Here is a 26361-nt window from a genome sequence, read left to right as displayed (position 1 = left end):
TTGGAAAGGTAACCACTTCTTCCTAAAATATATACTTTTGCTCCTAAGTGTCACTGACCATAATCTGTGCCTAACTTACAGCCACATTTTAAAGTACAATAAATTAAGTCCTATAAAAGTGATTTCGACAATAATCATTTTAGTTATCAGGGCCAAATCCACATCATCTTGCAAAGTAACTTCTAGAATGCCATCATTATCATCATCATTGTTATTATTATCATTATTATTGATAACTAGATAATGAGACTCTCATGCAGTAATAACCCATAATTCCTGAGTTTAGTACAACATGTGGCAGTAAATATGGAAGCACTCCCATGTGGGATTACACAGCTATAGATCTCTGTACCACTTGTTTCATCAAATAAATTGTTCTCACACTGCCATACCACTATTGGCAAAGTAACTCATGAAGATACACATGAATGGATCCTAAATTTGTCATTTTACCAGGAATCCTCTGTCCCCAAGCTTAGTCACAAAACTCTTCCAACTGTTGTTTGACTGCTAAGGAATCCTTGAAGGCTAAACATCTACATCAGTAAAACTCTAAGAGCTATCACAAAGTTGCTCCTTTGTCAAGAGAACAGACATCTCTCCTCGGGTAACACTAAAGTGACCAAGATTGATTCCAGGACTTTTCTGGTCTAACTAATACAGGAACAGACAAACACCTTGAAAGAACGGCACTCAGCTGCAGCAGGAACAGATCCACTGCAGCATTCCAAGGTTTAGTGTGAATCCCATGGGATTTCTTGTAGTCTGTCTACTGCAAATTTGTGATAGGCATAAGATCCCTTTCATCTTGGTACCTTATAAAGGTACTACCATAACATTTTATCTTTTTTTTTCTTTTTAATTTACCGATTCTTTGTTAAGATCTACACTCATTTCACAAGGCTCAAAGGCAATATATTAATGGTATCTATGGACTTTTTAAAAAATACAAGTAGAAGCACATAAAGAAGAAGTTCCAAAAGATAAATTCACATTGCAAACTGGAACAATAGCAGATTCCAGCTCATAGGAGGTTCCACATAGTTCTATTGATTTCAATAAAGCTGTGCTGGTTTATGGTAGCCAAGAATTTGCTCATCCATCCCTGCAATCAGGCCTTGATGCATCCTCACAGTTGCCAGTGCAGAATCTGAGTCAAGCAGATCAAAGTAGAAAGCCAAGTCCCAAATCCCCATGTGACAGCAGCTTTAAAGGGAGAAAGATTTAAATGTTGCAGCAGTAAAGAAGATGGGACTCAGTTTCTTCATGCAGAAAAAGCTCATATTGATAGGAAATATCAGAAGGCACTGTGTTAGAGCTAATTGGCTAACAACGCACTCATACTCAGTTTATTGGTTGGTAAATGACCAATAGGGTGTATGTCTGTCAAATCTCTCTATTTTTTGTTAGCTTACATATTTTTGTTCACAGATTCTCATGGGATAGATTTATTGTTTATGCAGGTGCAACTTATTTTTCTCCCTAAGAATAGGTTGTTATGCAAACCGATTCTCATTCTCAGTATTTCTTCACATGGGAACTTAGCTAGCTGACTTAGAAGAAGTAACAGGCCAGCTGGAAATTCAACAGAGCAAAGCCTGATAAGGCTTTTCTTTTATAATATGTATAAAAGAACCTGTATGTAATATTTAAAGACATTAGTACAGCTTTAAACTGTGATAGAATATTCACAGTAATTGAAATAATCTCATTGAACAGGTTAAAATCCCAGAAGCAGCTGTCCTGTCTAAAACTCATTTATGAGGACTGCTAATTTCTGCATGCAGTTTACAGGTGAGGTTCAGCTTCTCTCTTCTGCAGGTGAGTGCTTGGATCCATGTCCAGCCCCACTTGAGGACTTTAGTGCTTATCTTAAAGCCTATACTGAAGTATAGGATACATTCCTCAAATGTACTGAACCATCACAATATTCTTACCACTCATACCTGTAATGCTTCCTCAGAGACTACACAAAATAATTTTTGAGTGTATTGATCCAGAAGGAGCATCAGTGAGGCAGAATGCTTCAAATGTCCATTAGCATCCACTGCTCAGACTACCAAAAGGAACAACATCAACATAAAATAGATGGGTCTGAAGCATCAACAACAGCATGAAACTCCCTGTAAATCTCCAGAGCAGCTGGAAATAGGGAATCCACAAGACACGGTATTCCCTCCTTTTGCACGGCTTCACAATCCCTCTGCATAGCACCTGGGACACAGGTGAGACCATGGAAAGTCTTGAATGTTTGATGGTGAGGCAGAGGGAAAGGGAGAACAACTGTTCAGAGAAGCTTTTAGTTTCCTTTCATATAATTTTGAAGTTGTTTCATTTAAATAAACTGCAAAAAAGTCATAGCTTTTGACACTTCCGCTAGAGCCTCATTGTATTCTCATTGGAGACGGACAATTCCTCAGGAACTGAAGTGCCAGGACTAGGGGAATGGCTTCCCATTGCCAGAGGGCAGGATTAGAAGGGATATTGGGAAGGAATTGTTCCCTGGGGAGGCCCTGGTACAGGGTGCCCAGAGCAGCTGGGGCTGCCCCTGGATCCCTGGCAGTGCCCAAGGCCAGGCTGTACACTGGGGCTGGAGCAGCCTGGGACAGTGGGAGGTGTCCCTGCGGGGATGGCACTGGATGGGCTTTAAGGCTCCACCAAACCCAAACCACTCCATGATTTTATAATCTCCAGGTGCATGATCACAGTCAATTCCTGTCCCTTGAGCTCAGCTGTCTTTCAATGACAGTAACTCATGTTGCCACTTGGTACAGAAATGGGACATTTCCAGGTTCTTTGCTGTTAAATTTGCTCCATGCACTTGTTCACCAGTCCCTGACTTTCTGACATTTAAAATGCAGTGTGAGACATTACTTCTTGGTTAAACATTTATGTGATGTTGTGGCTGCTCTTAATCATTTATTGTGGTTTTTTTGGAAGGTCTGGGAATACTTATCCTGCCTATTGTCAGTTTGATGTTTGTTGTTTGAGGTTCTTCCCTAGGAGCATTCTGATGACATTAGGAAGGGAACATAAACCAGCAAACAAAGTACTGCAAACTATGATAAATATGCTCAGGTTCAACAAAAAGCCTCAGATTCATTTGTTTTCGAATTCTTCTAAATTGACTTTTCTTCTCATATGGAAGTCAACCTCTTTAGCAGCAGAGAGCAATTAAGGTAAGAAAAGTTCTGCTCTGCCTTTGTCCTAGGTTGACTATATGATGCTTTTATCCCCAGTCGTCTTGTTCTGTTTATGCTGAATAAGTTTTGCACCTTTAAGATGTATTCCAGAGAGTAAAGGGGAGAGAGAAGAAGCATGCAGTTTGTTTTCAGACACTGCACTCACTCCTCCACATTGCTGCGCCTGGACTGTGTTGTCTGTGGATGAACAGACAGTGGGACAGAGCACTCCTTGGCTTTTAGTTAGTTTTAGCTAGCTGAGGCAAAGTTCTCTAGACTGTTTTTTTCCTTTTCCCTTTTACTTTGGACCTGTTTAAACCTGCTCTGGACTGAACACTCAGAAGAGCACCAGCACCTAGTGCCTGTGGCCCACTGGGCTGGACCTGGGCCGTGGCACTTCCAACACCAGAGGGACTGATCAGAGACTGAGTGAGCTGAACTGCAACCCGGGGAGGGGACTTTTCTGAGTTTGTATCTCTTTTGGAGCAGCAAAGGGGTTTATTGTTTAATATTGTTTAGGGTTTATTGTTTAATAAACAGGTTTTTTCCCACTTTTCTCCAAGGAGGTAATTTCTCCTGGACCAGTTGGGGGGAGGGGCCAATTGAATCTGCTTTCCTAGAGGAGCCCCTTTGGGGGTTCTCTCCAAAATTTGCCCTGAACCAGTACCCCACAGTTCTTTTTATTCAGTCACCACTAACCCACACTGGTGTACCAAGAGATTTATTTGATATGTTTCTCATTAAAAAGATGATTCATGTTATAAATGATCAATCAAAAAGCCAAATTATTAAAAATGCAAAAGGATTTTATTCCTCTTTTTCCGCAACCAAAATACGGTCCTCAAAACCACCACAGCCAAAGAGACAGCATTGAGCCCAGTGATCAGCGCGGGGTGAACACAGATCCGACCTCTATCTCATGGGATCTCCCTCTGTTCACAAATGCTGCTTCCAGTGAGGCTATTTTACACAGTTTTTTATGCCGCAGGCAGAGGTGCTCCAATTTCTTTTGTAACCCCACATATGCATGAGAGTTTCTTTCACTGTGCTGGGCTGGACAGTTGCTGTTTCCTGAGTAGTGGCAGGCACTGATCAGGGGTCAGGAGAAGTCAGGTACTCAGATGTATCTTTCTGGTGACTTCTGCTATCTTGATTGATGGTATCAGTTGAGTGATGACTGCTCTTGAGTGTCTCATCGCACTGGCCACATCTATTCATAGGTAAACAGGGTATTGTTCTCCTGCTGCCTTCAGGAATTTTGACATTCTGAAGTAGGCATCTGTCCCTGGGCTGCTTGTGGTCAGAGACTGGTTTGGATTTTACAGTCTTAAAAAATACATTCTCTCTTTAAGCATGAATTATTACATAACATATATTACAATCCCTCCCCTTCTATATAAACACATTAATTCACGCTTCCACTACAACCCATATAGCTATTATCTATACTTTATCTACATCTACTCTCCACCTCCACGGATCTCCTACAAAGAGAGAGGGACTTATTTAGACTCTCTGCATGCCTTGCTCTCCTTGCGAGATTCCTTGATAGACATTATAACCATTCTCTTTACCTTTGACTTTTTTTAAAAATTTTGCCATGACTTCTGCTTCATTTAATCCAATAAATTCCATCTGGGGCTTTCTACCTTATATTAGTTTTTCCTGGCTCTCTCCAGTATTCTCTCAGCTCCTTCAAGGATTGGTAAGGGTTAGCTCTGGGACTCTTGACCCAGCAGAGTCCCATCTAACAATTTCATTCGCAATTTGACTCATTTTTCTGATTCCAATACCCTGTAGGAGGTTCTGGTTGCCAGATTTTGCTCCTACTATTTGAATTTACCACCAGAGTGGATATACATGGGGTATATCCCACCATTTTGGTATATTCTTCCCTCTCAACTGATACAAATAATTCCAATCACTTGCTGGTCTAACACCCATCCCTCAGGTCTCTGTGCCAATTTCGAGGCCCATGGATTTGAGTCCCACTTCAAAAGTTTTTCTGGAGCTAAACTCTCCTCCTTCCAGGGCCATTTCTAAACAGACTTCAGCCCCCCCCACACAAATCCAACAGTTTGACAATCCCAATTCTGTGGCAATCTCCTGAACTAAATCAATTAATAAGTTTTGATCTGGGGAAGGTAGTTCCCCATCAGCATATTGTTTCTGGAGCTGCTAGTACTGTTCTCTCAGAGTTTTCATCCTCTCCTGTTCCACCCTTTTCTTTCTCAATTATGACTCTATTCTTTTCAGTTCCTGAGTGGTCTCTTTCATTTTTCCCTCAGGATCTATTCCATCTTTGTTCCTTGCAAAACAGACAGCATTGTCATATGGCAGGCAGACTCTATCATCTTTTGCCTGTGCTTAATCCAATATGATCGGCTCTCTATTCAGCGTGAATTTGCTATCAAATTTTATATTTCTTCCCACCCAATACATTTTCCCATTCCACACGCACATTCCCTATTTTGAGTTGTTGTAACACAATGGATTCACTTGGTGATACACTACAAAAATCAATTCTGTCTTTTCCCCAACCCACATTGTTCAGTTACATTGACTGCAAATAGGGATTGACATTGGTTCTACATTTCTTTTCAGCACTCAGTGTTTGTGCTTCTCTGACTGCCCGTTCTGTGTCCCAGCCTTCAGATCTAAACACAGGATCTCTTTGCCCAATCTACACAATTTGACCTGAGTGTGGTTTATCGAGCAGTTCCTGCCAGACTCCCTGATGCATTCCTCTGGGGCTGAGATCCCCGTGTCCCTTTGCTCGACTGGGACCATCTGAGTGCACTTACTACACTCATCCACAGAGCTCTGATTTCCGTCATGGATCGGGGTCTCAATGTGCCCCCATATCGGGACACAATTTCTTCCAGAAATTTCCTGGACACTCTCTGAGCCGTTGTCCTTGGACTGGGGAAAGCTTCCACCCAATGGGTCAGTTTGTCCACTATTACAAGCACAAATTTGAACCTTCCCACTTTGGGCAATTCAGTAAAATCAACTTGAATGCTCTCAAAAGGTCGGTATGCAATGGGGTGACTCCCCAGGATTGCCTGTCCCACCTTAGTTTTGTTAATTTTCTGACAGATCAGTCATCCCTGTACCTCTTGTTTGGCCAATTCATAAATTCCTCTGCACACGAAAAATTTCAAAAACTGTTCAGCCAGGGCCTGAGCCCCCCAATGTGTTCGCTGGTACAGTCTCCTCAAAATTCTCCTGGTAAAACCTTTAGAGACTAGTTCTCTCTCATCCAGTAATTTCCACTTACCTTCCTCCAATTTTCCCCCAGTCTTCTGATAATTTTCAATCTCCTTTGGGGAGGGTTGAGGAGGGTCATCTGGGACCTCAATTCCTTCAATCTCCAGGGTACTTACCGTCATCAATGCCGTGGTTTTGGCCTCCTGGTCCACCAAGTTGTTGCCCTGAGTCGGGAACTGCATCCCTGCCTGATGTCCCTTCACAATGGACAACCGAAATTTCCTCCAGAATTTGCCGGATCAATTCCCTGTGCATCAGTCCCTTTCCCCTGGTGTTGATCAACCCCCTTTCTTCCCAAATTTTCCCAAAGTTGTGAACCACCCCAAAGGCACACCTAGAGTCTTGTTCCCTTCTTTCCCTTCAGTCCTTTCAAGGCTCTCAGAACTGCGTACAATTTGCAAACCTGTGCTGACCAACCCGCATTCAGGGGGCCTGTCTATCGCTTTCCCTGTTTGCCCATCCACAACTGCATATACTGATTTCCTTTTTCCTTCGATCACTCTGCTTGAGCCATCTACAATCCATTTTTCCCCTTTGTCCAACTCCTCTTCTTCCAAATCTGCTCTTATCTTTGTCTGCAATTCAACCACTTCCACACAATCATGGACGAGCTTTTTCAAAGCTTTCCCAAACAAAAACTGAGCTGGGTTTTGCATGGTTGTTGTCCGTAATTCCAATTCCTGTGAATGAATCAAAATGGCTTCATACTTCAACAATCTAGCATCCATGAGCCATTTATCTGTCTTCTGATGTAGTATACCCCACACATTGTGTGGTGCAAATACTACCAGAGGTACTCTGAAAGTTACTCTCTTGGCTTCCTCCACCAACAATGCTACAGCTACTATTGCTTGCAAGCACTTGGGCCAGCCCCTGCTTGCAGGGTCCAAAAGCCTAGATAAGAAACCGACCAGTTTCCTGACCCCTGCCCAGTCCAGTGTCAGCACACCATGTGCCGTGTGATTGTTCACATCCACAAACAGCTGGAATGGCTGTCTCACATCGGGGAGGCTCAGCACTGATGCTGCTGTGAGTGTGTCTTTGACTCCCCTAAATTCCTCCCCATCCTTTTCTGTCCATTTGATTCTGTCCGTGGTGAGTTTTTCATACAAAAACTTCACCTTCTCACTGTATCCTTCGATCCATTGCCAGCAATATCCCAACAACTCCAGCAACTACCTTACTTCTCTTTTTGTGCGTCGGGATGGTAGGGCAATAATCCCTACCACCCTTTCAGGATCCAACTTCTTTTTCCCTTTGGTTAACCAATGTCCCAAATATCTGACCTCAGGATCTGTGAACTGCAACTTTGACTTAGACACCTTCAATACTTTTTCCCTTAAAAAGTTCAAAAGTTCAATGGTACTCGTCCTCACATACTCATCCCACAGACCTGCAATCAACAAATCATCTACATATTGTAGCAATTTCATTCCCTCCGTTGGTACAAAGTGACTCAGCACTTGCTTGAGTGCTTGCCCAAAAAGATTTGGAGAATCAACGAAGCCCTGAGGCAACGATGTCCATCTGAGTTGCTGCTTTCTGTTCGTTTCTGGGTCTTCCCACTGAAACGCAAAGTAATCTCTGCTGTCTTTGCTAAAGGACTGGTCCAGAAAGCACCTTTCAAATCGATCACACTGTACCACGTGCCCTCAGGAGAGATGTTATTCAGCAGGGTGTAAGGATTCAAGACCGAGGGGAAGAGTGTCTTAGCCATTTGATTCACAGCCCTTACATCCTGCACTAGCCTGTAGCTACCATCCGTCTTTTTCACAGCCAAAATCAGGGTGTTGTGCCGGGACATGCATGGCTCCAACGTTCCTTTTTTCATTAGTTCATCAGTCACTGGTTTCAACCCCCTCCTCCTTTCCATGGGGATGGGGTATTGTTTGACCTGAATGGGGTCTTCTGGCCTTTCAATTTCCATGTGAATTGGCTCTATATCCAGTCTCCCGGCCTCCCCTTGGATATACCAAACCTTTGGATTAATTTTCTCCTCATCCTGAGTGATGAGTTGATACAATCTCACCTTCAGCTGGGAATCTTGCACTGCTAAACCGACTTCCAATGTCACCATCAAATATCATCCCAGGAAATTAAAGTCTACATCTTTTATCAATAACATATTTCCTATAGACTTTTTAGTTTCCGTCTCTATTTCAACATTTTTTATGATTGGAACCTTAAAGGGTTCCCCCTTTGCTCCCATTACCATCATTGCATTATCGCTCAGAGAGCACCCTCGTGGGAACTGCTGCACCGTGGTCTGCGCAGCTCCAGAATCTACCAAAAACCAAATCTCCTGCCTGTGGCGTCCCACTCTCAATTTTATCAAGGTCTCCCTTGGTGTTCCAGACCCCAAACTGAAAAGCCCTTGACACCCCTAATCTTCCTGAAACATAGTTTCATCCTTGACTTTGTTGGGGCAGTTCTTCTAAATGTGCCCCTTTTGCTTGCAGTAGTAGCACTCAAAGTCCTTCTTCTGGTTGTTCGAGCCCTTTCCTTGGGAAGGGTTTTGATTCTTTGCCATCGCTGTTTTTGCCGAGTCTCTGACCTGTTCCTGTTTCTGTGCCTCCCTCACTGCAGCCATTAGCACTTTTGCCTGAATATTTTGCTTTTATTCGTCTTTTCTCATGTAGCTCTTCTGGGCTTTTTGGAGCAATTCCTGCAGTTCCCTGTCCTGCCATCCATCTATCTTTTCCAATTTCTCCTTATGTCTTCCCATGATTTTGCCACAAATTGGGTCTTCAGCAAGACTGCCCCTATCAGAGATTCAGGTCCGACCCGGAATACATTCTCAGGCTCTTTCGGAGCCTCCAAGAGGGTTTCATCTTTTCCCTGACATTCTCTGAGTACTTTGCTCATGTTTTGTCCCTTTGGCACTGCCTCCCTGATACCTTTGTATTATCATATTTCTCAAGTTTATAATTTCTGCCTCCCTTCCTCCATCTGGGCATTCCAAGACAGCTTTTGGTCCAGCCACCTCTGATCTCCCCACTCCCCCTGGGGATTCCTGTGCTCCCAGTCCTTGCTTGCGGCTTGTCTGATAATTTCCCTTTCCTCATTGCTGAACAGCGACATCAGGATCGGATTGAGATCCTTGTACGTGTAGGTGCTGGTTCCTAGAAATCCATCTAGTCTTTCTGCCACCCCCAAAGGATCATCCATCAGCTTCCCCATCTGTTTCTTGAAAGCCCTCACGTACCCAGTGTCAATTGGCATGTCTACGAAGCCGATTACTCCTGGAGCCATCAGTACCTCCCATAAAAGGAAGAGACCGGGCTTTTCCTCCTCGTCTTCACTATCTCCAGTGGTTGCCCTCCTCGTCCTCCACCTCATTCGATGGGCTGGAGAAGAGTTTGCCTTCTTCGAGGGAAATACCTGTTTCTCCTCGGTCTTGGGAAGGGTCAGCAGCTGGGGCTGCTCACATGGGAGCGGAGGCACCAATGCTAGCTCACGTGGGAGAGAAAGTGCTGCAGCCAGCTCCGGTGGGAGCGACCACGCCGAAGCCTGTCCCCGTGGGATCGATGCCCCTGGAGGCAACAGGGCACCTGAGGTACCTGGGCTGGCATGGGCTGGGGCAGAGGGACAAGGTAGGGCAGTGGAAGGTTTACCAGTGGTTCCCACTCCTTGCTCTGGTTTGCAGAGCATCTGAGAGCTCTGATTGGGTTTAATCCTGAAGAAGTGTATTTCCGCATCTCAGCATACTCAATTTCCTCAAAATTCTGAGGGTGGCGATTGACTACATTGTTGTACAGGGATTCACACGTCCATATATCGAAAGTGCCAAACACCAGCCAAACTATGTATTTTGTGTTGTCCTTTCCCCCCAACTTTTCAATAAAAAAAAAAAAAAAAGTGTTGTATTGCACTAAATAGGAATTTAGTTACACTAGGTGTTGGGGAAAAACGTCATTGGGTCACGTGAATGGCATGTCCCCCCTTTCACACGGGTTCCCCTCACATAACTTGGTTCTATATGCCTGTGGTCTGTCCCACGGATGGTCCCTCCCCTCACCCCTCCCAGATGTCGCTCCCATTGACCGTGGTTCTCTTTCCCCGCCCCCACCACCTGGGGCATAAAACCCCACCGCAGGTGAGCCACGCCCTCTTTGCTGCCTGGGTGGTCGCTGACACCAGAGGTGATCTGTCCCACACTAATAAACTGGACACTTTGACCCACGTGGCAGGGAGTGCTTCTCGTCTCTTATCTCGTTCATGCGGTTCTCTGTGGGCTTGGGTCCTGAGTGAGCTGGGTTTGGACTCGTATAAGCCCAGAGATCCACTGATATTGCAAAAAAGATAATCTTTTCCTTGGATTTCCCCATCCTCCTGGGGCTGTCTTCCCAATGTTCCAATATCCACCTCAAGGGGCTTCCCCTTGGAAATTCTGGCAAAACCTTTTCAGGAACATGGGGAAGGTTTCCCTGGGGCTTTCTCTGGCACTTGCTCTTTTTCAGTCCTATTTTCCAAAAAACTCCTTTCGTTATTTTTCTTACCTCAAGTCCTTTTTGGCTGGGGTTCTCGGCACGAATCCCGAGTTTTTTATCTGGTACCAGTTTGATGTTTGACATCTGTTTCAACCTACCAGCTTGCTTAGCCTCACGGAGAACTGTTCTGTGGGCTTTTTTAGCTGGTAGCGAGCTCTCTTACCTGAATTCCGGACCAGAAGGTTTACCAGCTCCCAAAACCTTTTGGGAACGTCCCTTCCCTCGTGATCCAAACCTGTGATCAAACCCCCTGAACTGTCCCTGAGTTTCAGGCTTCACGTGTGTGATGAGCCAAAGAGTCCGCTTCCCCCGCGACCGACCACTTCCCTCATGAGAGAGTGGAATTGCGATCTTGGGGTCCACACTCACTTTGTGATAGAATCACGTCTCACTCACCCGCTTGATCACACCCCACTCAACCACACGGTACTCACAGTTCCTTTTCCTGTGTGGATTCTTCATGCATGTCAATTTTCTGAGTGAAAAAAAAAACAAAAAAACAAACACCATGGCCCTGGAAATCCCTCCCTGGGTCGCTCTGAGTTCTCAAGAGCTCTGGGCCCATTTCTATCCTCTCTTTGGCTGTGGTTCTGGCTTCGGTTCAGTGTCTCATTAGTTTCGCAAACTCCCAATCCTGTCAGGCCACTGAAATCAACGGGGCACCTCCTGACTGGTGTGGGGTCCCTGAACCCCAAATTCAGATCACGTTGGGGTCACCATGATTCATGTTGTAAATGATCAATCAAAAAGCCAAATTATTAAAAATGCAAAAGGATTTTATTCCTCTTTTTCCGCAACCAAAATACGGTCCTCAAAACCACCACAGCCAAAGAGACAGCATTGAGCCCAGTGATCAGCGGCGTGGGGTGAACACAGATCCGACCTCTATCTCATGGGATCTCCCTCTGTTCACAAATGCTGCTTCCAGTGAGGCTATTTTACACAGTTTTTTATGCCTCAGGCAGAGGTGCTCCAATTTCTTTTGTAACCCCACATATGCATGAGAGTTTCTTTCACTGTGCTGGGCTGGACAGTTGCTGTTTCCTGAGTAGTGGCAGGCACTGATCAGGGGTCAGGAGAAGTCAGGTACTCAGATGTATCTTTCTGGTGACTTCTGCTATCTTGATTGATGGTATCAGTTGAGTGATGACTGCTCTTGAGTGTCTCATCGCACTGGCCACATCTATTCATAGGTAAACAGGGTATTGTTCTCCTGCTGCCTTCAGGAATTTTGACATTCCGAATATAGACATCTGTCCCTGGGCTGCTTGTGGTCAGAGACTGGTTTGGATTTTACAGTCTTAAAAAATACATTCTTTAAGCATGAATTATTTTATAACATATATTACAATTCACATGGCCATGCTTTGTTTGAGATCTAACAGCAACATAACCAAAGTTGGTCTGGCTGTGACTAAAGCAGTGCCTAAAGAACTACATTAATGAAAGTGCAACTTTATTCAGTAAAGGAGCAATCACTAAAGGAAGATGCAAGGAAAGTAAACATATAACAGGACTCACTAAACACTCTTCAGCCGAACCCAAGATGGAGAGCATTTGATATCAGCACTAAAACATGCTGACACTTAATTCTCTACTGGTCTTCCAAGTCACTTTTGAGAACTCCCTCCACAATGTGTTAGTGGATTTGTCTTTCATGTGCTCTCAACTGGAACAATAGAATAATAGCATTGTCTCTAACACTGCCTGATGTGTACAATGGCAATTAGAATCCATTTAGTTCCTACCTATTGTTTTGGGCAACAGGTGCCAACCCCTACTCCCCATCTACAGTGTCATTCCAAAGGCACAGAATATGAACTTTTATATTTCTTCAACTTCATCAAGATAAAATAATTTGGAGAGAGATAATTCCCTTAGCTACTGTTGTTTTTGCCGAAGGTCTCCCTGATTCTGCGCTAGATCAGCACTCCTGATTTAGCAGAGCCATGTTGCTCAGTACAGAACTGGGGGACAGGAAAGCAGTCAGCCTTTAGACATCTTGGTTCTGCAAGAGGAAGGACAGCAAGGACAGAGACTGCATACAAATGGAGAGGCCACCATTGCATTTAGATGCTTTTGAGGCAAGTTATCAACAAAAAGGACTCTTAGACATCCAAAAATTTTTGAAGACTTTACATTACATGGCCAGTTCAGGATACCAAGTTGTATCGTGGCAGTGGTATCAAGGCCCCTGGAGTGCCCGGCACTCATGAGGCCAAAGCTCACTGCTACTTTAGAAAGCTGATAGAGTAGGCAGGATGTGTCTTCCTATAATCACCATCAAACTGGGTTTATTAGTAGGCAGGAACAGGGTACAGAGCCAAAGAGGGTCCCTGGACAAAGACTGGGAACAAGCAGAGAGAACAGGGTTTTATGCAGGATAGTGAGGGCAGAATTGAGAGTCAGGGTCCAATGGATATGGGGGAAAGGATGCAGAGGGGGGATCAGAGGTCAGGTCAGCCAATAGGGAAACAGAGGCAGAGGAACGCAGTAAACTAGGGCCAGTGGAGGGACAGAGAGAGAACATTCTAGGGACCAACCACACAAGGAGAATAGGGGGTTGAACTGGGGTAATTAGGCCAACAGGCCAATGGGGTAACAAACTTTACATAAGTCAGCACGTGCCTGCAAAGATCTATGTGAGAGGCAAGCATCTACGGGAGAAGCAAGCTTCTCACCCTAACCTGAAAACCTATTCCTCTTACTTGGGACCAGTCCCCTATGGCTGGGTGATTGAGACTCTGATGGTAGGTCCCTGAGCTGCTGCACCAAATCACAAAAACTGCAATGTAGGTAACCATTGTATGTATCTATTTCTCATCAGAGCTAATAGTGTTGTTCTTTGCTGATTTCTAGTATAAAACTTAGAGAGCTGGATGCAATAAATGAATGACACAAGAGAAATATTCCAGGTGCTACTAGAATAGATAATTATGTGACATTTGTTTATTTATGTATGGATTAAATAATCCAGAAACATTGCTATTCACTAGAAAGCAATTACTCCTGCCAATAAAGAAGCATGAATTAAAATATTCAGGTTGAAGACACCACTGAAGGACAAAGTTGGAAAGATTGCTGCTTCTGGAAATTTAGGTTATTTTCTCATTTTAGGTGAGTGCAGCTTTCAATTAATTTGCCAGTATCATCACTGACTTTCTTAAGGACATGAAAAATATATGTGTGTCACATTATGTGTGGAACTAAACTTTCAAATGTGTTGGATTTATCCATTTAAATTAGAGATAGAACTATAACCGCTGATTTTGCTCTTAAAACAAACAAAAAAAATTACACATAGGAAACCAACTTTTAGACTGAAAAATTAGACTTCTTTCTTTTTGCAGGGACTGGATGACTACACTGAAGACAAGGTATGGTAACTAATGGCACAGAGCCACAACCTAATTGAAATGCAAATGGTGCTGCAGAGTGCCAGGGAATATTTGGCTTACTGTAAAAAAACTAACCTTGAGAATTCAATTTCCTTTGTACAACAAATGTCATCACTAATCTCACAGTATAGTTTATTTGTAATTATTGACCAATCAGGGAAGTTTCCAAATTCATTAACAAAAATTAGTGAGTGTTTAATGGACCACTAAAAAAAGCTACAGATCCATGCTTCTAATTTAGTCTTAGTACAGTGGGATCCTTTCCTCCCTGTTCTTATGGAAAATCAACTAAAGTATGCAACTAATCTACTCTGATTTCCACATCATGCTGCTTATTAGATATATCAGAAACCTTTTATTGTGGCAGTACCAGTTGTCGGTTTCTCTGGGTCTGGATTGAAGGCACTTGAGACAGTAGTTCATGTTTGGACACAAGTGTTTATTATTTCTTATCAGTAAAACAGTCTCGGTACTGAGTTCAGCGCCTTTTCATCAGAAGGCACAAAATGGCAACAATCTCTTGTTACAAGGTCTTTTAAGACTAAACTCTCCAATTAAGAACTGACACCTGGGTTATTTTCCCTTCCAACACAATAACTGATCCCTGGAAGCACGCAATGCAGACTTTTCTGCCCAATTACAAAATGCCACCCAAACTCATGAATAAGAAGGAAGAAGAAGCATGAAGAAGAAACCCAGGATGACACCCTGTGCCCTCCATCTTGCTTCCATCCACAACACACTAAAAATCCCAAAACCTAAGTTTCTCACCAAATTATACACCTACACTACTTTCTATAATCTCTTTCACACTTTTGTGGATTCTAGTCTATCTTGAAGTCTAGGAAACTTTCTCCATGAATGAGGGTCAAAGTCAGTGCTCCCCTGGGGGTCAGGGCACCCCAGAGCAGACAGAGAAATATGCCCGGTGCCCTGAGTTTCCACATTTTACCCTTTTTTGAATTCTGAAATATTTTGGCATTTTTAGTTTTCCAGAAGTTCTTTAGGCATTTACAAATCATGCAAGAACATGAGTTCCTGTGGGGAGTGGGCGAGGACGCTGATCTTGTCTAGTCTGCAGAAACGGAGACTGGGGAGGGGGTGACCTCACTGCTCTTTGCAGCTTCCTGAGGGGGACATGAGGAGGGGAGTGCTGAGAAAATCTGGAAAATTTCTATTGTCTTATATATCAAAACAAGAGAGCTTAGACATAATTTTGTGGGCCTGGCTTCTTTATTGATTTCTTCACAAGACTTCTGTAGAGGCTGGAAAACCTTGTCTCAAGTTACAGTTTTAAAATTCCAGTTCTCCTTATACGTACATTAGAACAGGTCAGTAGCATGAGGGTAACACCACCTGCTTTTCCCATCACTTTCCGGGGGTTAAGGAAAAATCTTCAGAAGAATAAGGAACATTTGAGTCAAACACCAAGAGAACATGAAATAAAGGTTTTGAGCAGAAGGAGCAGTGATACAGAGGAATGGACTGGCAGATTATGAAGCCCAGATTCATAGAAACCTCTAACAAGAGATTAGGCAAGCACCTGCTGAAAATATTGCTATAGCTATAGCTATAAATCTTGCCAGCCTGTGCTGAGGGAGAGGGGTATCTGCCTGGAAGCTTTTCTGCCCCTTTTTAGATAGCACATGGTTGTGGTACACCTACTCCTCATCCCATGCCAGTATTATTGCTGCTGTATTAATAAGCACTTGGAGACTCATTTGGCAGCAATTTTCAAAATTAAAAGAACACATTTCTGGGTGACATGAGATATAGTCTACCTGCAGTACACAAAGTGCCTCATTCTTTCTGAGATTCAGATCCTTACATATCCTCTCTGCAGTGTGATGACCTTGGGGGCTATATTAAATCCTTACAACTCTTAAGCATTGCCCAGGGCCTTTACCCCTACAAAATAAAGCCAATGAAAAAGGTACCTATTCTCAGACAATTTCTCTCTACTTGCTAAAGGAGCTCTACAGGGGAGCAGCTGTTGATCAGTCTCCCAGGAACTGCGGTATTTGCAGCCTCTAAAGCTCCACAGACACTTCACAACAGCAGTTCTGACCTCTCAGATTTTAGATCTCTCCAATTATAGGACTAAAAACATCACCCCTTAATGACTGTGTTCTTTCTCTATGACCTCTTCTGGCCTGTGCTGCCTGAAGCCAAAGCAGGAGGGTAAAATGTCACAACCCCCTGTTCTGTTTTTAGGGTATAGAGGAACATTTTCTTATGTCACTCTCCCACTGGGAAGAGTTGCAGTCCTGGGCCAGCCCAACAGTCCAGCCCAGTGCTCTGCCTCCAGCAGCAGTAAAAGATGCTCCTGGAAATCAGAAAAGCTCAGCTGCTTCTTGCAATCCATTGGTTTCTGTCCCCCCACAGGCACTGAAGTGAGGAAAAGTTACATCTCTGCCCTCCTTCTTTAGGGTTTGTGAAGATATTGTCCACAGATTTGTCTTATATTAAACCTGTTAACACTCTCTGCCTCTACCATCTCCTGAGGGAAGGAAATCCAGGAATTAATTGGCTGCAGTGTAAAGAAGTTCTGCCTCTGTCTAGAGATCACCTTCTCTGGCCCCTTTCATCAGCGACACACCAAGGGTTTGTCACACTGGCTGTCCAGAGATAGATGTGTATATATTTATATATTCATATTTGTATCTATATAAGCTCAGTGCAAGGTTTTGTTAGAGGCCTGCCATTCCCAGGTATGCACTGTGGAGTTGATCTGCACAAGCACAGCTCCCATTTTTAAACATCCAAAGCAGAACAAAGTGCTGGATAACTGTATCAATATTTTCTACTGCTCAGGAAAAATTTCCAGAGGAAAGAGAAAAAAAATGCCTTAGTGTACAAGGAATACTGTAAGTCCGCACAGATGTCTGAATTCTAATGATCAAGCCAAACTGATGAACTGATGTCAAAAAAAAACAAAACAAAACAAAACAAAAAAAACCCAAAACAACAACAACAAAAAAAAAAAAAAAAAAAAAAAAAAAAAAAAAAAAAGAAAACACCAAAAATCTGGGGCCAAATATTTACTTTACTGAAAAGAATAATGTGTAGAATATACATCCAATTCCCTAAATTAATTCCTTTAATTCTCAAGTGATGTCTCAGAGTGTTTAGTGGATGTCTAGAGTTATATTTTATATTTTATATTTTGTGTTGCAGAAGTTCTTCATAATTCTTTTAACAGGTAACCATAATGCTTATGATGAAATAAGCAATACTTACTTTTCTCTTAGAATTCTACTGGAATTTTACTATCATTATTTTGGATGTTTTATACTAATTTTCTGACTTTCCTGAAGGATCAAAGTCTATTACCATTATATTGTAATATAATGATACCTGACTTACTAGGCACCAAAATAATTTTCCATTACCTTAATGTATCTGCTTTAAAAGGATGATATTCAACTCATAGTAGGGACACTAAAAAAAGAACATCCTCAAACAAAGTTGAGAAGTGCTTGAAAGAAAGGAAACCTTGCATTTTCAGCTAGTGAAGGATTATGTGTGGAAATAGTCAATTACTTTCTGTTGAAATTCTGTTTCACCTTTAAAGATAAAACAGCTGTTCTTGAAAGTGTATACAGGCTTGGGATACAATATATGTGTGCTTGAGAAATAACAATGTTTGGTCGGCTGTCTGTCTGTGCCCGGACACGTGTAGGATGGCCCTGGGGCAGCCCGCGCTCCAAAGGACAAGTCTGGACTCTTCAGATTTTCAGTCTTCAGATTGTTTATTATTTCTTATCTACAGAATTTTCTTCCAGCCCGACAGAGGTCTGACCAGCAAGGCAGCCAAGGGCACTCTGACCTCCCACGGGGCAGTCGTCTCTTTTTATACTAAAAACTACGTACATCATATTTACCTTTATTTTCCAATGCCTTTCACCCATATTAGCAAGTGCACCTTCACCATGGACCAATCCCAAAGTGCCAACATCACCACAGAAAAGGGATGACAAGAAGAAGAAAGAAGAAGGACAAGACACACCCTGATCCCTCCATCTTGTCTCCATAATCCCCCTGTACCAAAACCCTAAAATCTGTATTTCACCCTGTAAATACTTAATTCTTACACCATTCATTCCCAAGTGACTCTCATGTCCTCAAACAGGTGGCACATCCCTAGAGGGATGGAAGTCAAGCCACCAGGCGCTTCTGGCAGCATTCCAGTATTTCCGAGCCCCCCAGGGGTTCTCTTGGTAACTCTGGACATCCGGAGTGATGTGCTGAGTTCCCACATGACAACTCCATTAAATCTGTCTTTCAATAGAAAAAAGAAATCTCTTGTAAATATAGCATGCAATCTAATTTATTTTGACAAAAATAAGTTCTATGTTCTGTGAAAACTAATGTGAAGTAGCTAAAAATACTCGCTTTTTTAGTTCATTGCTATTTTGTCCACAAATTTCATGGAAATACTTATATAAGAATGCAGAGGAACAAGAGAATGAGAGAAATAAACAGAACTTTCATGAATATTTTTCTATGAAACATACCTTAGAGGTTTTAGAATAAAACTAAACAAAGAGTGTCTTTTTCCTATTAAATGCCTATTTTTTTATTGTATTAAAATCTTATCTCTATTATCAACACTGTGTCTTTAATAGACTGGTTTCTGTAGAGTCTTCTGTACTCATTTAATTTCAGATAAACACCACTATGACAAGGATAACATTGTATATAAAACCGAAGACTTTGCAGCGGTGAAGGCAATATTTTGGAGAAGATGTTTCAAAGCACAGCCTTGTTATGAAGTTCAAGAAAAACCATTTCAGGGTCTGATAACACTTGGCAATAAATGTCAATCCCAGCTGTTCCAAACACAAAGATCATTGCGTGTCCCAAACAATCACCCTCAGCCATGAAACTGAAGGGCTGGACCTGCCTGGGTTCTGAATTTTGAGCCTCTGACATTCTGAATCCTCAATCTTTTCTTGAGGAAAACATTCTCAACTGTTAAGGCAGTGTTTGTAAGGCTGGGGCAATCACTGAGCAAAACCTTCCCTGCACTGAACAAAACCTGAAGAGTGGGAAGAGTACAATCCCTTCTAAATCAATGTATCTGGACAGATGCAATGGCCAACCTGAGCAGGGGCAGTGTGGCAGGAGGGAGAACCAAGACCAGAGCTGAAGTTTAGCAGAAATCATTCCCTATGTGAGTTTCATGTGAGAGCTTTTCTCTGCTCTCTCAATCATTCTGTTAACATCGGAATGTTTCTGAGAGAGGGTTTGATAGACTTTTCTGTAGGTGTAAAAACACACAAGTTTCCGCTCTTCCACATCACACTCAACGATAATCTTGCTTCAGTCAGGCACTGATTATTTGACAGCAGAGTTGTGTTTTCACAGCTGTAGGGATGCCCATTAAAGCACACAGCCTCCTGTTGACATGAAAATGTATGTATTGAGTCTGTAATGGGTGACACAATAAACTGACATCTATAATCTACACTACTTCAAAGAAGGGCAGCAAAAAGAATGTTGACATGTCTAATAATCATAAATGACAGATGGTTGCAGGGTTTCATATGCTTAACAACTGAGTGGAGAGGTAGCATTTATCTTGGATTAAACTGCTGCATTTTGGAATCGCCTTTAATTACCAGGGAAGGTAGGTTATTAAAAAGGAATGTATTTCACTGCATCATTTGCCTTTGCAGCCCTCATATGTAGATGTGTTTTAAGAAAGCTTATCACACTGGTCCTGTGAGGGAACAAGGGTCAGAGAAGCACAGGCTTTCTTTAGACTGACATATTCAGCAAATGCATATAATGGATTGAGGATTTTTCAGAAGGGTCAAAATTCCAGGCCTCAGCATTTATCACAACAGTCCAAGGACAGACAGTTGTGGTGTAGGTGTAAATGTGAGGAAAATTTCAGGCTTGAAGAGTTCTACGATGTAATTCCAGTAAAAAAAAAAAACAAACCATAGGAGTCAACAGTTCTCTGTATTTTAACACACAAATGGTGGCTCTTGCTACAGTGGCAGAGGGAAGGAAAATTCTGTAGACAATCACATTATAAAAGGCTTTTCTCATAACTACCTTGTTAGTAGTGGCATGCCTAACTTAGTCTTGGCAGACTCTGGTTTAGTTGGTTGTGGTTTATTTTGCTGATGCCCAAATCAGCTCCATAGGAATGTATTCATGTTGATTTTAGAATGCCATTACACTTAAAAAAAACCCACCTTTGTAATTAACAGTCACTTTTCTCTGCTTCCCAGAATGTTTTCTAAGATCAAGAAGAGCCCATCCTATTCAGTGTTCTTTTTTCAGTGTTCTTTATTCAGTGTTCAATTCTTACAGATTGCTGTTTTTTCAAAGATTGCTTTCTCTTTATGACACAAATTAATCAGTTCCAATAGTAAAGATCATAGCAGTATCTAAAAAAAAAAGAAGATAATTGAATTTATTATATAAGATTTTTTGAGAAGGTAAGATTTTAAGAGTTGAACTACAAATGAGCTGATGCAATTGGTTCAGTTTCAGGCAACTGAGAATTTCCGTAAGTGCTAAATATTTGCAAACACCAACACTTTGTTTGTCTTTTTAAATATTTTATTTCTTTTTGCTTTCTATTTTATGGTTAACTGTACTGAGTTTTAATTGCTTGCTTGACATGATGAATCTTAGTGGGGGCTCATGGGGAAGTTTTTTAACACTTTAAATTAATAGTAATTAACAGAGTGCATTAAATCAACCTCTCCTAATATTTTCTAGATCTGCGTATACCAATGCTTTCACATGAGTTTAGCTCATCGTTTACGTTGTTTTAGGCTACTTATTTTTCCCCCATAAAATCTGAAAATAGTTTAGGAATCCTTTTTTCTGTCATATGTTGTCCTTTATACTCCAGAATATCATCAAATACATTTGAGACATTTTTATATTCCATTTAATTTTAAATGAAAATGTCACACTGGAAAAATAAGCTGTTTTTAATTTGGGAAAGCCAAATTTGGTCATCCTTACATAAACAAAATTTACTGATTAAATAAATGAGGCTCTACTTCAATTCATTCTTATGGTATAAACCTGGTCCCAGAAGTCCAACTTTTACTTCCTTTTAGGATATACAATCTGCTCAAACCCACAGAAATCAGCAAGTTTTTTTATTGGTGGAATGGCCTAAGATCACCCAGCTGGAGTAAGGAAATCCTGTACTTGAAGCTAAATCTATTTGGTGGCTGAAAGTCACTAAAATTTGCTTATTTATGATTTGCCAGAGCCTTGATGCACTTTATGTAGGTATTTGAATAAACTGCATTTACATGTTCAGTCCTGGGACTTATTTTATAGAGTTATTTCCTACATTCAATTGAAATATTTGATAGAGACCCAAAGTTTATTCCTGGCCAGTGAGATCTTTTAAAGTACTTGGCTATGCTATTGCATAAAAACACCTAATCATTCCTATTTCTTTCACATCAGGAAAAATAAAGTGACAGCAAATTCTCTCTCATTTTATTTTTCTGGGTGATATTTATAGAAGAACTTGGAAATAATCTATTTTTTTCTAATTTTCACATGTGTTTATTATAATTTGTAAGTATGCAATATTGGAGTATTTCACTGTCAGATTAGTTCTTGCCACTGATAAAATTATTGGATGCTAAAAATGTCCATATTTTCCTAAGACTACAGATCTCTGTTTATGAAACCAACTATGTTATTATTCCTCGTGCTTTTAAAACTCATAGATTAATGTATTAAAGACTCAAAGACCGCACGTGGGTATTCTCAACACCAAGTTTCTCCTCTTTTTGTAAGTTTTCACTAAGGATACACAGGGTCTTTTCTGAGTTGCTTGTATTTCCTTATTTCTCATATTTCAAAATACACCTCTGTTCCACTTTCCTTTTTTTGTACCAAAGTATGCCTATATTAATATTTCTTTATTAATTAAAGCTCCCTATTAGGATAACATGAAAAAATAAACAATAACGTCTGAAAAGTCTGTGTAGCCACATTCAACTCAGAAAAAAAATCACTCAATCACAGAAAAAATTCAGTCAGTCACAGAAAAAACTAGGCTGAAAGTGACCTCATAATGTCTGTAGTCCAACCTCTTGCTCTAAGCAAGACTAACCTCAAAGTTAGATCAGGCTCTTCAGGACTTGGTCCCATCAAGCACTCAAAATCCCCATGGATGGGGACACAGCATCTTCCTGAGCAATCTGTTCTGGTGCTTAACCACTCCCATGACAGAGAGATTTTTCTTATAGCCAGCTGCAAAATTCTCTGCGCTTCTTTTGAAGAAGAAAGCCACAGATGAGGCAACAGGAAATTAGAAACAATTTTAAGATACTTCACCCAAAAATGAAACACTGAAAAGACTCTTTAGAAACACTTAATAAAGTAAAAATCTATAAGCTGGCATGAGCTGTTTCTAATTATTTTAATCACAGAATCAGGTAATGATTTTATAAGGGACCTTAAAGCCCACCCAGTGCCACCCCATCCATGGCAGGGACACCTCCCACTGTCCCAGGCTGCTCCAGCCCCAGTGTCCAGCCTGGCCTTGGGCACTGCCAGGGATCCAGGGGCAGCCCCAGCTGCTCTGGGCACCCTGTGCCAGGGCCTGCCCACCCTGCCAGGGAACAATTCCTCATTCCCAAGATCCCATCCAGCCCTGCCCTCTGGCACTGGCAGCCATTCCCTGGCTCCTGTCCCTGCAGCCCTTGGCAATTGTCTTTCTCCGTATTTCTTTTAGGTCCCTCTGTAAGAACAGAAGTACATTTCCTGTAGGATCAAGGACTGAGGTCAGTCAGGTGTAAATTTAAAATATTCAGATTTAAAATATCTATTAGGTTATTGAAAGACAGAGCTATGCAGAATTGACATAAGAAGTGAACAAAGATAAAGCTTCAACTCCTGCGACTAACAGAAAAACAGAGCAGCATTTAATAAGGGGTTTTCAGACTTTCATGAATATGTGATGTGAGTGTTTGGGGTCTACTCACTGGCATGCCAATTTTCCTTAATATAATCTCCCTTTAGATTTTATGTCAAGATAAAGATATCTTTCCCTTGAATAGTTCTTTTCTTGCAACACTCAAGTTCCTACCTTTATCAGAGTTTTCAAAAACACGTGACAGCATTCAGACTTTGTTCAGCTGTGTCACCAACTTCCAATTGAACAAATATTTCATTCACAACTTCTATATTTAAAAAAATGCTGCTGAATAATTTGAGTGATTGGGTGCTGAGCAGAGCATTTTTTTAAAATAACATTTTTCAAGTGATATCATTAGAAAGAGAATAATTTCTATATGGTATCACACATTACTCATCTTTTTTTTTTTCAAGTTCCAGAAAATTCATGAAAGCCATTGTTCAGAAAATGAGTGTATACATAATACTCTGCTTATGAATATAAAGCAAAAACCACTGAGCAAATGCTGTATCTCAGGATGGTTTCTTGATTTCCCTGTGATTTTATGCAGCTTCAAAAATACTGTACAAACAGGAAATGTGTGTTTCTTAACTTATAGAAAAGATGTTTAAACTTTCTTCTTGATATAAAAAGGACAATTTTTAGATTGAAGCAACCATTCCCTGGAACAATCTCCCCTGGGAGGTGGCAGAGGGCTGGGATGGCAGGATAGATAAACTCATTTTCCCATTAAAGTCTGAGCACAACTGTCTTTCAAGGTCCATCTCAAACATTCAGCCTGACCTGTTTTATCTTCTAGGAATTATCACAGCCAATTTCACATGCTCCCCTCTTTCACCACAGCCACCTTCAGAGTATTGGGCATATGGGTCCTTAAGCCTTAATTACTCCTTAAGTCCTAATTATAGCCTTCAAAAGACTAAGAAACACATGACAGCCAGAAAGATAAAAGAATCACCTGAACATTTGGCCTACATTTTGGCCATTTCTTATGGCTTTCTTAAAGATATAAACAAGTGAGGAGGTATCTCTCCCTTTAGGTGCAAGGGATATGTGTAAGACCTCCATGCATAATTTTTAAAATTAAAAACAGCACCAAATTCTTCATTTTACAGAGAGGGTGTGCTCAGAACTTTAGACAACTGTCTCAGGCTTCTGGTCATGTCCTGGTTATAAATATTGGCACTGATGGATCAACTGATCTCAGCATACATGGAATTGTTTAAAATTGCCAGACATCCCAAGGAAAGAGCCTTCCGATATCTGGAAGAGTAGAGGAGAAACAAAGGGAAACAAAGCCAGACCGAAATAAGAAAGTTGGGAAAAGTGGATACTTAATATGTTTTGGAGGGGTGAAAGATCCAAAGCAATGAAATGAAGATTCTTGTAAAATCGTACCTGATTTTGTCCATCCTTTCTGTGAGTGTTGCTCAGAATTGTTTTTTTTTTTTTTTTTATCTGAATCACAGTATTTTTTGTCACAATATTTTGCAAAGAGAAAACTTAAACCCAGGCTGACATAACAATGTAGGCCAGGCCCTATGATCAGTCATCATGATAATGTAGGCCCTATCACCATTAGCATCTTGGTGGAACTGATCTTAGGATCTGACTCTATGGGGAAAACAATCCTATCTCCAGATCCATGTTTAGAACTTGCCAAGGAAGGGAGTAAAATAATGCAACAGAAACTCCTCGAGGAGCAGGAGGGGTCCTCCTTCCCTGCTTTAAGACACAGTTCAATTCACAGCCTGGCTACATAAATTACAGGCTCACTCCTAGAAAAGTCAACAAGGGGACGACAGCAGCCATCTATCTGTGAAATGTAAAATACTAATGGAAAATACATAAGGCTTTTTTACACAGACCACACACCATCAACCTACTCTCCTCCATATTACTTGATTATGCTAAACTCAGCTGCTGCCTTTACTCAAAAATTTTTTTGCTGTTGCTCTCTTGAAAGAGGGATAAAATACCAGCTTATCTAATCACCATGGAAAAAAGCTGCTTGTAAGGAAGTCAAAGTTCTGAATTCTGCCCTCATAATTCATGTGATGCAAAGGCATTATAATTACAATAATTCACTCCTTTGACAAAGATTATAGCAAGGACAGAAAATGCCCACAGATTAATCCATCATTCTGACACCATTTTTAATGAGAGGGAAATAGCAAAAATATGATCCTTTGCAATTCAAAATCTGTAATATGATGGACCAGTTTGAACTACTTAGATCTGGTATTCCTGCCCAGGAGCTCGCCACTCATCAGATTTTTTAAAACATATTGCACATTACCCTGCACAGATTTGAAATTAAATATGCATAATTTTTATTGGATTTGAATTTCATTGCTTTTGAAATATCTTTCATTTGAACAAAAGCGTAATGTCCAAGTGTCCCCTAGTGGGCTCATGAACTCAGAGGTAAAGCATTCTTTTCATACTTGTCTGTGCCCATCAGCATCAAGGCCTTCAGAAAGATTGTGCTGGGCTATTCCATAAGTCTGAACCTTTTTTCCACTAAAAATCCACCCCATGAAGACCAGGACAGATAAATCATTGTGAAGAAATAGTTAATTCAGAGAAGACAAAACTAGATACAATGACCTGAGGTATCCGATGGGACAGGAATAGATTTGAACAACTACTTCTGTTTTCTCCTCTGTGCTGTGTGGGGTGATCTTGGAAAGGTTATTTCATGTACATGGACTTCAGTTTTGCTTGAAGGCAAAGATATTGAGATTCTTAATAGATCACCTCCTCATGGAAGCACTGCACCATAGCTATACTATTGTTCCAGTATTAGGTGCTGGTTAAAGAACAGTTGCTCTATTTTTCCAAGTATGTGTCCATCATCTTCCTTCTTGCTTGATTTACCAGTAAGAGTCTGGAGGGATCACAGAAAAGCAAACTAATGAAATGTTTAAATTAAAGACAACTGGAAGAGGGATCTATCTCAAAACTCACTTTTCTTTTAAATGAACCTTGTGTGTTCCTTCCTCCTTGTAAATTTGAAGAATTCAGAAGTAATTTCTAGATTAGGTGGAGCACTTTGAACTCCTTCCTGGGCTTCTAAGTGCATTGGAACTCTCAGATTCTTT

This window comes from Melospiza melodia, chromosome 13 (assembly GCF_035770615.1).
Source record: "Melospiza melodia melodia isolate bMelMel2 chromosome 13, bMelMel2.pri, whole genome shotgun sequence".
Taxonomy (NCBI): Eukaryota; Metazoa; Chordata; class Aves; order Passeriformes; family Passerellidae; genus Melospiza; species Melospiza melodia.
This window is presented reverse-complemented; position numbering follows the sequence as displayed.